General features: G+C 42.1%; 1 long non-coding RNA gene across 1 annotated transcript in view; it reads right to left on the bottom strand.

Annotated features, from left to right (window-relative positions):
• LOC116957852 (uncharacterized) overlaps nucleotides 1-14305 on the bottom strand; it is a 51069-nt gene extending 36764 nt beyond the window's left edge. The window contains exon 1 of the long non-coding RNA XR_004405263.2: nucleotides 13371-14305. This is a non-coding gene — a long non-coding RNA (uncharacterized LOC116957852). The remainder of the gene's footprint in view (nucleotides 1-13370) is intronic.
• Between the last annotated feature and the right edge of the window lie 1895 nt (nucleotides 14306-16200).

Raw genomic sequence — 16200 nt, 5'->3', positions numbered from 1 at the left:
GTTGTTTGGCAACGTGTACAATCTGTGTTGGGACTTGACGCAAACCATCATCTCTCCAAGGTCGCTTAAAGGAAGGGCCGCGGTGGTGAGATGTTAACTACCTCGCCTAGTATACAGGAGGTTATTGGTTCGATCCAGACTCTTAACGCCTGTTTAATTGGAGTTTGCATATTCTCCCGTGGTCTCGTGGATTTTTCTCCAGGTCCTCCGGTTTTTCCCTCCACTTTTAAAAACATGCGTTTAGAGTATTTGGCTGTGATTAAATGTCCACACGATAAGCAAGATACTTCGTTGAGCTACCATTTGTGGCTTCTGAAACAGAGCTATATAGTTCAGTGGGCCTTACCTGGTAATTTTTTTTTATATACATATATTTTAGTTTTACTTTATCCGACAAAGGGAGGAGACACGTTTGGCTCTGAAGTCAACGCTGCGCTTGAATTATTCTCGCGTATTTATAGTTACTCTGTATCAGCATTTATTTATATATTAATATTACTATTGCATTTTTGTTCAATTTCATTGACTAAGTTCCAGGTAAGAGCCCTGTTAAAACCAGACGTCGCTTTTTCAAGAGTGGCTTTTACCTTACGTAAAAAATACGAATCAATGATGTGCCTTGAAGCTGGCTGGACAATGCAGTCATGCCAATTTGGACAGTGCATGATTTACTTTCGCCAGAATGTGTACTTCTTACTTCGTGTCACCGTTTTGTTTTCAGTACATGTTTGATCACTTTGAAATATAGTTTGCGTCGCACAATAGACCATTACTAATATCATTGTCGAGGCCGGATTAAGGTTCTTTGTAGGCCCTTGGCACTTGTTTCGGTGGCCTTCAGTGATAACTCTCTACAGTTGGAGCTGCTGCTTCCGCTGCCCCATGTTACTACTGCCGCTGTCACTCGCTTGTTTCACGCGTACTTCGTCCAGCCCCTGGACAGATGTCGTTAACGATACTTTCATTATTTAGTCTGTGCTCTAATTAGATGTGCCCCAGATAAGCAGATTTCAATTTGAAATTATTGAGAGAAAAAAACCAAGGTAAGCCTAAAAATATAAAATGTCTTCAACAAATGTTTTACGATGATTATATCAGATGAAGCAGCTTTAAAAGTATGCCGTTCATTTTCATCGGTAACAAATTCAATGTTCTGACAGGACGACAGCATGGTGAGCACCATATTTATTTCCTTTTGTTTAAGCTTCAAGATTTGTTTGACTGCTATTTTAGGTGTAATATGTCTCACTTATAACGAGTCAACGTCTTGTTACCACTGTAAAGTGGGAGAAAATGAAAAAAAATTGTTATTCTTCTAACATACTAAATTTTCACAAAATAACTGCATAGAAAAATAAGTTGCCATATTCGCCCAGTTTACCTTGTATATCATCATTTTAGAAGTGGCAGGGACTAGGGCTACTTGCTTGCTATTTTAGGCTAAATCAGAAAAAACATTGAGTGCCTTAGCCCTTAAGTCTATACTTTATGGAATTATTTTTTATGGAATTCTAATATCATTTAATTTTTACTTTCTTAGTAGTTTGTCTTCTTGTTTGGACTTGCTGTTCATATATTGTTATTGGCTTCTTGCTTTGTGTATTTCTTATTTTAAATCATTTACTCATATGTAATTTATGACACTGAAATTTTGCAATATTTTTTTAGAATTTAGTGCATTTTATTTTATTTTAGGTGATCCCATGCTCCCCAGCCTTCCAATATGTGAAGGGTGAATGTTATTTTTCTCAGCTAGCGCTGAATCAAAAAAACTGACTCTGACAAACCATGTGAAAACCCTTGTCTTCCGTTGCACTACTCTCTATTGAGAATGAGATTGTGCGAAAAATACCATTTGAAGAGGTTATTGCTAATTTTGCAATGAAAACATCTCGAAGAGTTCATCTCCAGTGTTAATTTCTCTCTCACCTTGTGAAAAAAAAACCGATTGACGTTGACATGACTCTGCCTCTTTGTATATACACTGTGCCTATACTGGTAGGAAACGTAGTGGACTGGAAGCCCAACCGGGATTAATTCACAGGAGGCAGGGGATTAATTGTGTATGTCTGTGGATGTCTGTCCACGTGGGAGGGGTGGGGCTGGGTGGAGAGGGGAGGGTAGGGAGGGGCTGGGTGGGGAGGGGCTGGGTGGGGAGGGGAGGGTGGGGAGGGGCTGGTCACCCCGTGGTGCCCTTATATGGACTGGAAGCCCAACCGGGATTAACTCACAGGAGGCAGGGGATTGTACACTGCACTTTCTGGTGCGACCTCTTTTACACTGCACTTTCTGGCGTCGTTATATCATTCTGCTCACTTTTCATTTTGCTTTCTTCTGCGCACGACCCTAACAAGTTTGGCTTAAATATCCGTACATAATTACTTCAAAATTTCCTACCAGCCCCCTCCGCAGGAATGTGTTCCTTGCTATACCTACTTTAATCACCCTGGAATGTCTGTCCTTAACGCTCGTGACGTCACTCCACATCGACCAGCCCCCCCTCATTAATATTCATGAGCAGGTGAGGTCCTCCAAATGGACACCCCCCACCCCTCCTCATTAATAATCATGAGCGGGTGACGTCACTCAATATGGAGTACTCCCACCCCCTCACTAATAAATATAATCATGTCCTCCAAATGGACACCCCCCCCCCCATTATTATTACCTTCTATAATGAGCAGAGAATGTCTGTGTGCAATGCTCGTGACGTCACCACGTCGACCAGCCCCTCTCATTAATATTCATGAACAGGTTACGTCCTGTACATGGACCCCCCCCCCCATTAATAATCATGAGCAGGTGACGTCACTCCACATTGAACAGCCCCCCTCATTAATAATCATAAGGTGACGTCCTCCAAATGGACCCCCCCCCCCCATTCATAATAATTAGCGGCTGACGTCACTCCCCCCCCCCCCTCCTCAGCGTCAACTGACAACCCTCACTACAAAGGCAGAACCCTCACGTCACGTGATCTCCATAACGCTGTTGTTGAGACATCAAAGTAAAAAGGACGTCATGATGAACACGGGATTATAACCTTCTTTGGTTCTTTCGGTAAAGTCACGTAGAATGAGAATAAAATAATAAATTGATAAAATAAAATAACACAATATTCTCACGACGTTTCGGCCACAACACAAGTGGCCTTCATCAGGTGAAGGGACGAGACTGTCTGGTAGGACCACTCCAGCGCTTGTACACCAGCGCCAAAGCAGACTGTGAGGGCGGGCACAAGCCGGCGTGAGTAGGTTAAACGTTGAGTTTTCTAAGGGCACCACGGGGTGACCAGCCCCTCCCCACCCAGCCCCACCCTCCCCACCCAGCCCCTCCCCACCCTCCCTACCCAGCCCCTCCCCACCCAGCCCCTCCCAACCCTCCACTCCTCATCCAGCCCCACCCTCCCCACCCAGCCCCTCCCCACCCTCCCCTCCCCACCCAGCCCCTCCCCACCCAGCCCCTCTCCACCCAGCCCCACCCCTCCCATTTTTGGATGCACGACGGACAGACACAATAATCCCCTGTGGGCTGATGGTGTAACCAGGAGGTTCCTACCAGTAACAATCATACAAGGGGCCTCAATAGTTTAAATTACTATGGAGTTACTCAGTAGGTTCCAACTTGGGTCAAAATCACACTTCTGCAAATATTGTGCCAACAATTTCCTTTAAAACGTATTTTATGAAGCTATATGATTAGCTTTGTAAATTAGCACGTGGTAAAGAGGGGTTCAAAACTGGCAGCCTGTCACTTAAATTGGTAGCTTGAGTTAGTACGCATTGGTATGTAGGCCTGCATGAATCCAAGTTGTGTTGTAAATCCATGACATACCAATTAACAACATTAAAACTCAACACCATCGTCAATGACTCTGTGGCTGTAAAAGAAAAAAAATCGATACCGTAATAGACAATATCGGGCAATGGCCCTTCGTTCATACCAGATAACGGTTAGGATCATTCGTGTGCTATGAAAAATGGCTATTGTCCAAAACTTTGCATATTTTAGATGTTTTTTTTCAAGGCCAAAGTGTTATTGCCAAATGCGTTAAGTTATTTTGTGTTCATTGTGCTTGTACACCAGCGCCAAAGCAGAAGCATCACCGAATAATTTGTTTAACATTGCAATTGTGCGCTTAATCTGCCATCTAGTGGCGTGTCTCATTGGGAATCTACGCGTGGGTTCTCATTAAACAGTGCCTGGTAGAGAAACACGTGACATTTAAGCAACGATATTCCCGTGGTGCTGTCATCATCATGTCTCCAGATAAAACTAAGTTTGAAATTAAAAACGCTGCTAGCTAACAATACACCTCCTTGTCCCATAGAATAGCTCCACAATATGACATCATCATTAGACCTCCTTTGCGAGTACCAAAATATAATAGGATTTTTCCCCTTTTTTCTGGTAACAAAACTGAAACCTTTTTACGAGGATTCATGTCTGCATTAACCACAATACCTGCAGTCAAAATGCAAACAAAAAAACATACTTGTCCTTGAAACTGATTGGTCCACATTGGTCCACACCATACTATAATATATGCATTGTCCTTGAAACTGATTGGTGTGTTTGCATTTTGACTGCAGGTATTGTGGTTAATGCAGACATGAATCCTCGTAAAAAGGTTTCAGTTTTGTTTCCAGAAAAAAGGGGGAAAACCCTATTATTATGACATCATATCAGGGGCGGAGCCAGGATTTTGACTTTGGGGGGGCTGACTTCAATATTCTGAGATATCCAGTGTTTATGTTTTCCAATGGGCGCCACAAATGTATAAAACAAATTTTATTGGATTTGAACGCGGAGTTTGTTAATGTCGGAGCCGCTGATGTGGCTAATAAGTTCGATAAGTTTGAAAGGCTACCGCTCAAGCAGCCTGCAGGGCAGCACAAGGTGGCAGCCAGCATTTTGCAGCAGCCAGATATCCGGTTATTCCGATTACCGACTTTCCCAAAATTTCAGGGGGAGATAAGCCCCCCAGCCCCCCCCCCCCCCCCCCGTGGCGCCGCCCCTGCATCAGATGCATTTCTAAGTCACTTCAATAGACATCTTTAGCCTCACTGGTAGCACACCATAAGGCCTGGGAAGAGCTTTATTTACTTACAAACAAAATAGAAATTGTTTGTCATCAAAACTAGAACAATCCAAATTCATTGAAAAACACCTTGACAGTAGTTTTATTGAGGCTTTGGTGGCCTCAAAGTCCATTTGCATGTAAGAAAATAAACTCTATTACAACATCTCCGTGTGTTGGCCTTCCATTTCTCAGCAGAGCTGGATTCGTGCCCGAGTTCTCCTGGACAGATTCTTCCAAGTGGATGATAGCTGCTCATTCTAAAAGCAGTTCCGCAAAGCTGTTTAGAGTTCCTCGATATTCGTCAGTCTTAAATGTGACGCATTCTACTCGATAATTCCCAAAAAGGGGAAGCCCACGTGTGGGCTTCATAGCAGCCACATCATATTCGATTTTCTACCAATCCATCGTCCACTGAATTCCTTGTTAAAAAAAATATTCTCGAATTGCGAGGACATAATGTGCTGGAGCCTTATCATGCAAATGTACCGTGTGGTCACAAGAGCAGAGAGATTCATTCTAATTTCCCGACCTGTGTCAATCCGCTCTTGTATGAAGGACCACTCGTGCTGTGTCGGTCATGGCGAATGGCTATCCACACTTCACTATGCTGGTCAATGGAGGTTTGTGAAGGGGTGAACCGGGCTCATATAGCTCACAACTGATATCAGACTTGGCTGGGAAATGAACCCCGCTCGCTGAATGTTTTATCTCGAACCACTGCGCATACAACTAGAAATGCATAACATTAATGTTAAACAGTATTGATTCCCGGAAGCTATGATCAAATAAACTGAAATGCACCCTATCTTATCAGAACTGAAAGCTAAGTAGATTTGAGCCTGGACAGTGTTTGGCCAGGCAACCACCATGCCAACACATAAAGTTATAGGCTGCAGAACTGCATGTTGGACAGTAGAGGACAGTACAGCAATGCCTTTGTTGTGTTGTACTTCTATGCGCTCATATCTATGCAACCCACCTTCACCAACCCGCACTGACCAGCACGGTGAAGTATGGTAAAATAAACTCTCTTGACCGACATGATATGGGGAGACCCTCCTTCAACAGTAGTTTGACAAAGGGCTGTAAATGGATTTTTCTTTGGTTCTTTCGGTAAATGATAAAAAAAAAAATTGTTATTTTTCTTTTCTTTTTATAATTGATATTTTTAAAAGTTATTTAAAAAATTATTTTGATCATTTATATTTTTATTCACTTTATTTCCATTTTTCTATCTACGTGACTTTACCGAAAGAACCAAAGAATATTAATTCCTGCAGTCATGAAAGTTTAAGTCAAAATGTAAATGCATTCCCCAATGCTGTTGTACATGGTGAGCATTTCCACAGCCGATGATGCTGGAAAACGTCTTCTAAATGGAACACCTCTAAAGAGACGTGTTTACTGGGCATAGACTTTCAACTTACCATGAGAACACGCCTTGGTATGTTATTTTGTACCAGGGGAGGGTGTTAGTCGGGATGTTCTGGTATGTTATTTCTACCAGAGGCAGGAAACACTAAAAAAAGGTTCCATTGGCACGTGTGAAAATGTCAACATTTAAATACATTTTAAAAAAACCACGCACAAAACGAGTGTGAGATTTTGAGAAAGATTGGACAAATTACATACACCCCCCGGGGCTAAATTAAAATGTCAAAGTTCGTAATTTCATTGACGAATACATTTTGATAAATGAATATATAGTGGGTAAGTCTAACTCAAACGAACACTGTTATATTGATGGGCAGGGGTGAAACAATGCAAGATGTGCCACCAGAATAATCAAATAATAATAATAAAAACTCAGTTTTCTACAGTGCAATTTTCACAAGACCTCAAAGTGTTTTACATGAAGCTGAAGTTATGGAAAAAGCTTGTAAAACACAGGTGAAGTTTTAAGACGCGATTTAATGAGTGTAAAAACTCAAATTCCCTAATTGACCGAGGAAAAGGAATTCCAAAATTGGCGGAGCCTGGCTGCAAAAAGCTCCGTCTCATATTTGCTTTAAATGAAATAAAACGTTGAAGAAGTTTCAGCTTCGCTAATTTAATTTTCACAAATTTTGTCCTTGAAAAAAAGTTGCACAGCTTTGATTATATTGTGGGCTCTCTTTTTTAAATCTCAAATCGTTTAACCGTTAGGTAGTGGACACAGTCTAGGCGTCTTAAAATATCACAAATTCAACTCGCCCTGATGATACCCTGCCATTTTTTTCCTCTAAAATAATTTTCACACTTTCCTCAATTAACCACAAAGACATTTATTTTAAGCTTTCATGAAAACAAATTTCCTACATGATTAAAATTTATATTGGCATGAATTATTTACGTAGAGATCTAAAACCTTTAAATACAGACTAATATAAAACGAATGCATTGTCAAGGATTTTAGAGAGAGTAGTAAAACAAAATCGTACGTCATATTCAACAACTAATAAAAGTCAAAGTTTTTAAATTATCAAAATGCACATTTTGACACAGCATTAAAAAACTGACACCACAGTGCAAAATAATAACTGTAGTTATTTTTATTGTAACCAAAATATGCCACCCACCTTCACCATTTTTGATCTATCAAAAATTACGACACACTTGAACATATTTTTGAATTTTCACATTACTTTCTGGTCTGTATTTTAGAAATAATGTTTTATGGTTTCCCTAGAATACAGAAAGATACAAACATGACTGTTCCTTTTTACCAAACATAATTCAACTCGTGTCCACCACCTTGATACGAATTTTTGCAAATGAAAGTGTGATGTTCTGATCAGCCGCAGCTACAACAGTTTCTTATTGTCAGTGTTACATTTTGCCCTGCTTTTCAAACTTTAGAACTACTCTGTCAATCTGCGTGAACTTCGTATTATGTCCGACTTCCTTCCCCTTATCAAAGAGAAACACACGGTACAGCTCTCATTTGTTTTCAAAAGTTCACAATGAAATCATAACACCCTGGTCAACTCAGTTTCTGAGTCCACAGGCAAGCCCTTGGGAATTAAGGCATGTTTTAAAATCTCACGTTCAAAAACTCAATAACCGTGCAGTGTTACGTTTTCTAAAAGTTATTTTCAGAATTAATGCCCCCTCACTCGTATAATGTTACAGCTATGTCACATTTACAATCCTTAACCATCTCATTCAGGTCATCACCATCAGCAATAATAAATCCACTGCTGAATGAAGACCTTCCAAAGTCGTTTCCATCTCTCACGGTTCTGCGATGTAACAAAGACAAAGAGCCACCATATAGAATAAACAGACCGTTGGGGCAAGTGCTGTTAGCGAACACCTAGCAAGGCACACGAGGGGGTGATTGGCCAGCAACACGCCCGGCCACCTTTGTCCTCGAGTAGCGATGTTTACACACTGCACCAGGTACGCATTTGAGGCTGAGTCGACCCAAAGGAGGCCCAGGACTGGTTCAAATAATCGTCACCAGTATTGGCCGTGAGCGGGAACCGAACTCGGGTCGCTAGGTTCGTAGCACAGTGCGCTAACCGCTGCACTACCGCTCCACCTGGCACCTGCACAAGAGCTAACTGCACCCATTTAATCGCGAATTTTTCCCAGACATGAAAATATCCAAATCATGTGTCATTAGTAACCCTTTGAAATAATCAATCATTATTTTTTGTAATTTTAATGGCAAAGTAGGTGAAAAAGTGTATTTTATGGTCGGTCACATTGTGACCGGTGGGATAATGTGATGTACATACTGAATTAACATATTTCTCCTATGCAGTCATCCAAATTCTTATAAATCCCAGCCCAGTTATTAACACATTTAAAACTCTGTCACTTGCAGTAGGCTTCAGAGCCAAGTGCACGATTAGTTTGTGCATCACTATTTTGAACCACGATCAGTCAGACCTACTGTCATACAGTATGTCTTGAATCAATTGACCTTCTCCAAAAACATTTCAGTCATTTTGTCTTTTTCCCTTTTTCGTCGACTTTTTTCTTCGAGTCCGTTGTACTGCTTCTCCTCACCCTTTACTGAACTTTCTAGTTTTATTTTATTGCCTTTTTCAGCCGTTTTTCATTCACTCTTGTCTCCTTTTCTTCTGTCCATGGTATATCTTGAAGCACTCACTCAATGTGCAGTGGCGCTTTGCATTTCTCACATGCATAGGTAGTGCGTTTGTCACAATGACAACATCTCTGGAACCGGTGCATCGTGTTCATTGGCCAGTGAGAAGCTTTGCCATATCTTGCCTGATCTTCAACAGTAGCAGCCAGTAGAGATCTCATTCCGTGGCTCAATGGTTTCTTGCCAAACTTTTGCGTAAGAGACTGTGCCACTATCCGTGAGAAGGTGAGCAGGTCGATGGTCCCTCCCATAACGTCTCTGTAAAATAAATGGCTGTTTACGAGTGCACTGTTGAGTGACCATGCAAAGATGGGCCACCACCACTTCTTGGACCTGATCGAGATATGGTATCTTGAAACCTGTAGGTCGTCAAGGTCAACACTACCCATGTGCTCATTGTATCGGTTGATGCATTTTGGTTGTGGGACTTTGTCAAAGGCTCCTTGTTCCATCTCTTGAGAGAGGTCTCACTGTATTTCTCCTCCATGTTTGTTGCCACTGTGACAATGTTATTGTCTTTCCAATGGACCAGCAACTTGTAACCTTGGGTCAGAACCTCAAAGGTTCCCCGGGGTAACTTCATGAAGTCCTTCTGTGGCTTGAATAATGGGGGACATCAAACATACGATTTTGCCTCATCGTTCCGGAACTCCCATATCCTCTTTTTGTCATTTCATCAAGGAGTGCAAGCGAAGTGAAGAGGTTTTCATGAAGGAACTTGCAACCTCGAGGCACCGAGATTGCTCTGCAAGACGGAGAACGACACTGGGTCCCAACCCAGTCTCAGAGAGGAGAGTGTGGGATCCACCATGTGGCTCCATGTCATACATGTAACCACTGGATGAGGCAAGGCTCCATAGCTTGTAACCAAAACGGACTGTCTTACCTCTAATGCATTGCTTACATCCATGCCAGCCATAGTATCGGATCATCCTCTCATCCACTGACAGCCATTCCTGAAATGGCATGGAGAAGATGGGCCTAACCTTAAAAAATGGGTCATCAGTGATCTTTGTGTTGGCAACCACATGAACTGAGGCCATTGTTTCATGAAAACGATTTCTCCACCATTGCATATGAAATGCTTTCATTGTGTACATCACTGTCAAGTAACCGGTACATGTGTATTCTTGGAACAGAGCTGTACCCAGATCTGATAAGGATCCCATAGAATGTAAGAAGCTCATCCATACTCAGATATAGTTGCTTGTTCTTGGTCTGGGTGGTGTAAAGGTTGGACATTTCAATAGTGCTCTATCTTAGGGTGGGTGGGTACCGTAGTAGGAAAACAACCATTGGGTTGGGGAAACTTTGTTTTACACATTCTGCAGCATTTGGGCTGTATACTATGTGTTTTGGAATCACAGCGGTGGCAGGCCTCTTCGATCGTTTGAACATTCAATCTTTATTTCTGACCACCTGCAGCTCTGCCCTTGGCTCTTCTGACTGGACCCTCTGGCGGGTCGAGGCCCTTGGCTCTTTATTATCAACAATGGAGGGGGTGGGGGGTCATCACCACTGAAAACGTTGTTCCTGTCATGATCTGTTTGCATAGGTTCAGCATATGCATTCAACAGCCTGGCTGCCAAATGGCCTGTCTCCCCCTCATAGTCCATATCTGACCCATGGCTATCACAATCACTGAGGACAGCATCTTTCTCATTTTGAGGGATAACTGCAATGTTGCATGCCTTATCTGGGCGGTGATCTAGATCCAACATATCCAGAACTTGACTCAAAGTGAAACTAAAAGAAAGGAAAGTAGAAAGCTAGGTAGAACAAGAACTATGTATGTGTATACCTAGATGCACTGTGTTATCCCGCCGGTCACTATTGTTGCCGTAAACATGTTTACTCATTCTATGACAACACTGAACAAAGTTGAGTAATTAGTAAATACATATATCAATACTAGACACCTTAAAGATGGTGTACCAAAAATCTTTGTCCTATCTTTATGTTAACATACTTTAGTAACATTTTGTTTGGGAGCTTTGATGCAGCCATCCTCTTCTCATGGTGCAACCAGGCAGTCAACAGCTCTGGTCATGTGACAATTTATACTAAACATGTGACACTGCACATATTTCATTGAGACCCTTTATTATTGCCATATTTGCTGCAAATCCATTGATACATCATTCAGTACATTTTTTAGAGCCTTATAACTGAAAACTTTTTTACAGTCACTATTGTGACTGATGAGATTAAATGGGTTAATCGCTCCATCTCCACAGTGTTTACTTACTCCGGGTGCCATTCCATCACAATTCTCACCCACCGGCCATCATTCCTTTGTAACGTGTCCCATCCAAGCCCACTCCTCAAAAACGATGTCCTTACCCTGTCTATGTTCTCTAATGCATGTTTTCCTCATCTGTCTGTCAATATATACCTTTTTTAATCGTGGATGCAGAGAGCAGGCCCCAAATCTCCAAAACACCCAACAGCTTGCAACAAACAACACCGTTGAAGGTGTAATAGAAAATAATAATAGTTAATGTTTATTGAATTGAGCAAGGTTTTAAAGACCTTGGGAAAAGAAGCAAGGGAGGGAATTACAAAACGATCACGGTGCTTACAAAGAAGCCATAAGGGAGGTGGTTGAACACAGTGCCGTATTGATGAGACAAAACCATCGGCCTGGCAAATTGAGTTCTCAACGTGAGTGGAGGAATCAATGAGCGAAGCTCATGGGAACAGTAACCCATGGAAGTAGCGATGGAATAGTGATAAGGAGGCGAATGCCTTCCGGTGAGTGACTGGAGAGAATCATTTGAGTGTTGGATTAAGCAATCAACCTGTTCGCTTTGCAGCAAGGTAATAACTGGGCGCATATGATTTGCAATTCAATACGCGCATTGAGAGCCGTGAGAATGTAGAGTTAAACTTTTTATTTTTCTGAATCGACGTGTTGGAAGAGGTGTTTAAAAGATGTGGGCGTACCCACACTTGACCCCACCACACGCGACCTGTCGATCAACTGTGGAAAATTCGGCGTTCCCATTTGCACTTGCGAGGTAGGCAGGGACAGCGGGACTTCATTGAGAAACTTGCACCATTACTTCAACTGCAGCGCCGGGAGATAAAAGAGTCGCACGAGTGACCTCTGGATTCCAAGCTCGTCCAGTTTCCCAAGCATCACACCGGCTCCCCCGTGTTTCCGAGTTAAAAGGGCTAAACGTGTTAAGCTTATTAAAAGACGTTTATATATGTGCGGTTAACGGTAAATGCAAAAGAAATACTACTTGACAACCCGAGTTGTCAAATAGTATTTAATAATAAATCTATTAACATGCATCATTACGTATATTCTGCTTTAGCATGCAAACCGTGATGCAGCACAGATGATCCGCTACTGCCATCAAGTGGTGGCGGCGTTGGATGTCAGAAAACTATCGGTCTTCGGTGGTGGTGGTAGCCCGAAGCCAGCAATGAAAGTTCCACATTCTCAAAGCAGGGGACAGGCCGCTTATAGGACGACCACTGTCAACGTCCCACAACGTGGTATGTGTACATATGTTTTCGACCCTGGGACAAGTGATGGTATGAGTCTACCCGCTGAAAGTATTTGAACTCCAAATGCCTGTGTCTCGGCCTCGCTGTGCACTGCGAGTAGATAACCTCACATTCAATAAACCTTCAGAGCCTGGGTGAACATCCGACTCCAAACGTATTTAATGAATTGAACGAGGTAAAACTGATGGAAAAACAGCATAAATACAGCATATGTTAATACTTGGTAATATCAATACAATTGATGAACACTACAGCATCATAACATTGTCTTAGATAATATGAAACTCAACAATAGATACTGGATGGACCATGCACCTACATTAGTACTGAATAGCTATACAAGAGAATAAGCTACTGTGTTAAGGGCACATCGTGTGATCTCCATGCTGCAGGCTAAATGTACAGCACTACACATAACACTGAACTGTGGATGAGATATTTCATCATCCTTGCTCTCAAGATCGCAATAAGGTTACATGGGTACAAGTCTGACTCGACTTATTCAATTACAAGTAACATTCACAATAAGGCAAGTGGAAGGCTTCGTTGTTAACTAGGCCGCATATTTATCATAACAATTTAACAGCATTATAAAGGCATTTACAGCATTATAACGGCCATTCTAACATTATAACAGCATTCCCAGTATTAAAAGAACATAAACGAACTTACAGACAATGCTTCTTAAAGTCCCACAATGAACGAATACACCTGTCTTCACGGATACGTTATTTGTGCCTACATTTTGTACTCTGTGTAATGGCTGACACCCTGCCGCGTGGCTGAGAGGGAATCTTAAATCGTCACTTCCTGGTCACGTGACCAAACTCAACGTCCAAACAGGAAACTCCTGTGTACACACACCCCTACTCCTGCAGTGAGGCAGAACAGCATGCAAACGAGTCCAACACTATGAACCACATCCCCTGCAGGCCATATTATATATATTTAAAAAATACTGCATACTGTTGCGATAGTATTCATAACAAAATTAATCAAATAAAGTAAGGATGAAATTGTAAACGCAGAGATCTAGCTTGGTTGTTGCACTTAGCTGCTCCATGGCTGGGTCCCAGTAAATAAGGAAGGTTGGGCAAATGTTGGACGAACGTTGCATGTTTGCTGGGGTGTCACACAGAACTTACCGGCAGCAGCAAAGCCATTAACAATGAAAGCATGGGCGTTCGTGGTCGTGTGGAGGAGAACAAGTGAAGATAGCACTGCAGCACTTTGTCAACAGGAGAGTTGAGCAAATGCCTCCAAATCACGTGCTCATTCTCTTGGCCAGTCCTGAAGGCCATTAAACAACTCAACAGTGGAAAACGTTCGAGTTTAATCGGCCGTTTTACCAGCAGGTCAACGGAATCACCGTGTGAATAAAGAACGGTTCAGAGTATTCGCAAATATTTTATGTTGACGAGGTGGATGAGCTATTTTTCGTGGCTGCACAGGCCCCAAAGTTGAACTCGACAAGCGCTCTACTCGTGGTGTTCGGGGCACATCTCTCACGTGGAACGAGCTCCATGAATCAGTGAAATTACTGTCGCCGCTCATTGGGATTTACAGCATTAACATCGGACGCAAGCCGCGGATTTTTTCAAGGATTAATCTTCTCACAATAGATTTTTGGGACAGAACGGATCAGTAAAATGTGTTCCGTACGTGTTAAATGAATCTTCCACAGGAGAATCGTACAACCGCACAGGTTCATTTCAAAGAAAACGATTCACACAGCTATCGTATAACTAGTCACATGCCAAGCAAAAAAGCATATCTATACTCACAATTTATCTGCTTGTCTAGATTATGCAACTAATGAAATTATTTTTCTCAAACAGAGAATATCCAGACGTATCGTCTAGTTAGTCCACAAGCGAACTGACCAAATGTAACAGTATGCCAGTCACCCTCCCATCCCACCCAGTGTGCACTGCGGTCCGCTAAGCGCATCAATAACAACTTCGCTCTCCTACAGAACAATGTGGCAACTAGGAACATTCCTTCTGTCACCCACCTAACCTGTGAAGGCTCTTGTTTCACATTGCTTGCAGATCCTGGAGCAGCAGTACCAATTCCAGCACAATAGCTGCAACATCTGCATCCTTATCATCATCCTCAATGTGGTGCAGAGACTAAGCGGATGTTTTCACAGGGCCACGAGTTCAAATTTACATGGACCAATGTGGCGACCGCATCTCATGCAGAAAATATCCTGCCATGTGCATTAGTGAGACCCAGAGAAGGCTGATTGGCCGCTTCAGGGAACACTGGAGATGTGTGACGCCATTGCTCACCTCATTAAACCAGTCACTGGACATTTTATACCCACAGGACACAGCCTCGCTGACATGTCCACATGTTAAATTTTTATTTAAAGCTTTCGTGACTGCAGGGATTCATATTCTTGGTTCTTTCGGTTAAGTCACGTAGAAGGGAAACAATAAAATAATAAAAATATTAAACAATTAAATTCTCACGACGTTTCGACTGCAACTCAAGCAATCATCATCAGGTGTGAAAACCACAACAAGAACATTTGAAAAAAGTGGCGGTTTTTTAACGTTAGCACCACGGATAGCGATTTGATAGTTTGTTCAGATGGACGAGTCCATCTATGTTCGGAAAAGAGGAGGGGGGAGACGAAAAATAATGGATGCGGTCTGAAAGCCACCTCGGCCGTGGCAGACCACTGTTATAATTCAGTAGGTTCACATGACATTGACTTCTCCAAGACAGAGGTTCTTTGCAAACCATCTGGATACCATGAGAGATTCGTTCATGAGGCTATCCACATATACAAACACAAGAGACAATTTCAACCGAGAAGATGGATTCTGGCTTAGCAATCATTGGAAGGATTTGATAAACCATTTCGGGTCTTAATTGATTGATCACGCTTAAGGTGGCTTTCAGGCCGCATCCATTATTTTTCGTCTCCCCCCTCCTCTTTACCGAACATAGATGGACTCGTCCATCTGAACAAACTGTCAAATCGCTATCCGTGGTGCTAACGTTAAAAAACCGCCACTTTTTTCAAATTTTCTTGTTGTGGTTTTCACACCTGATGATGATTGCTTGTGTTGCAGTCGAAACGTCGTTAGAATTTTATTGTTTATATTTTTATTATTTTATTGTTTCCCTTCTACATGACTTTACCGAAAGAACTAAGAATATGTCCACATGTTGTTTGTTGAACAACTTCACAGATTCACTCTCTCGCATACAGGTGGAAACAAGATTTGTGTTGATGTTACGAACCAACAGGCTCCCATGCCTTAATTCAAGGCTAAACCTCCACTAACTACTTGTGTTAGTAGACACCATTTCAGACATACAAATACAGGTTTAATGCAAATCCCTAGTCTATACATATGTATTATGCAGTCATGCTGTGGTTCATGTATGTGGGATGACTCGTTAAAGATCAGCAGATACCACGCTTTGCACTTTTAAATCTCGGTTGAAAACTCGTTTCCTTTAAACTGCTTTTTGTGCTGGGTTG

This window comes from Petromyzon marinus, chromosome 1 (genome assembly GCF_048934315.1).
Source record: "Petromyzon marinus isolate PM22_M1 ecotype Great Lakes invasive population chromosome 1, UKy_Petmar_22M1.pri1.0, whole genome shotgun sequence".
Lineage (NCBI taxonomy): Eukaryota > Metazoa > Chordata > Hyperoartia > Petromyzontiformes > Petromyzontidae > Petromyzon > Petromyzon marinus.
The sequence above is the reverse complement of the archived record's forward strand: the minus strand, read 5'-3'. Positions and strand labels throughout refer to the sequence as shown.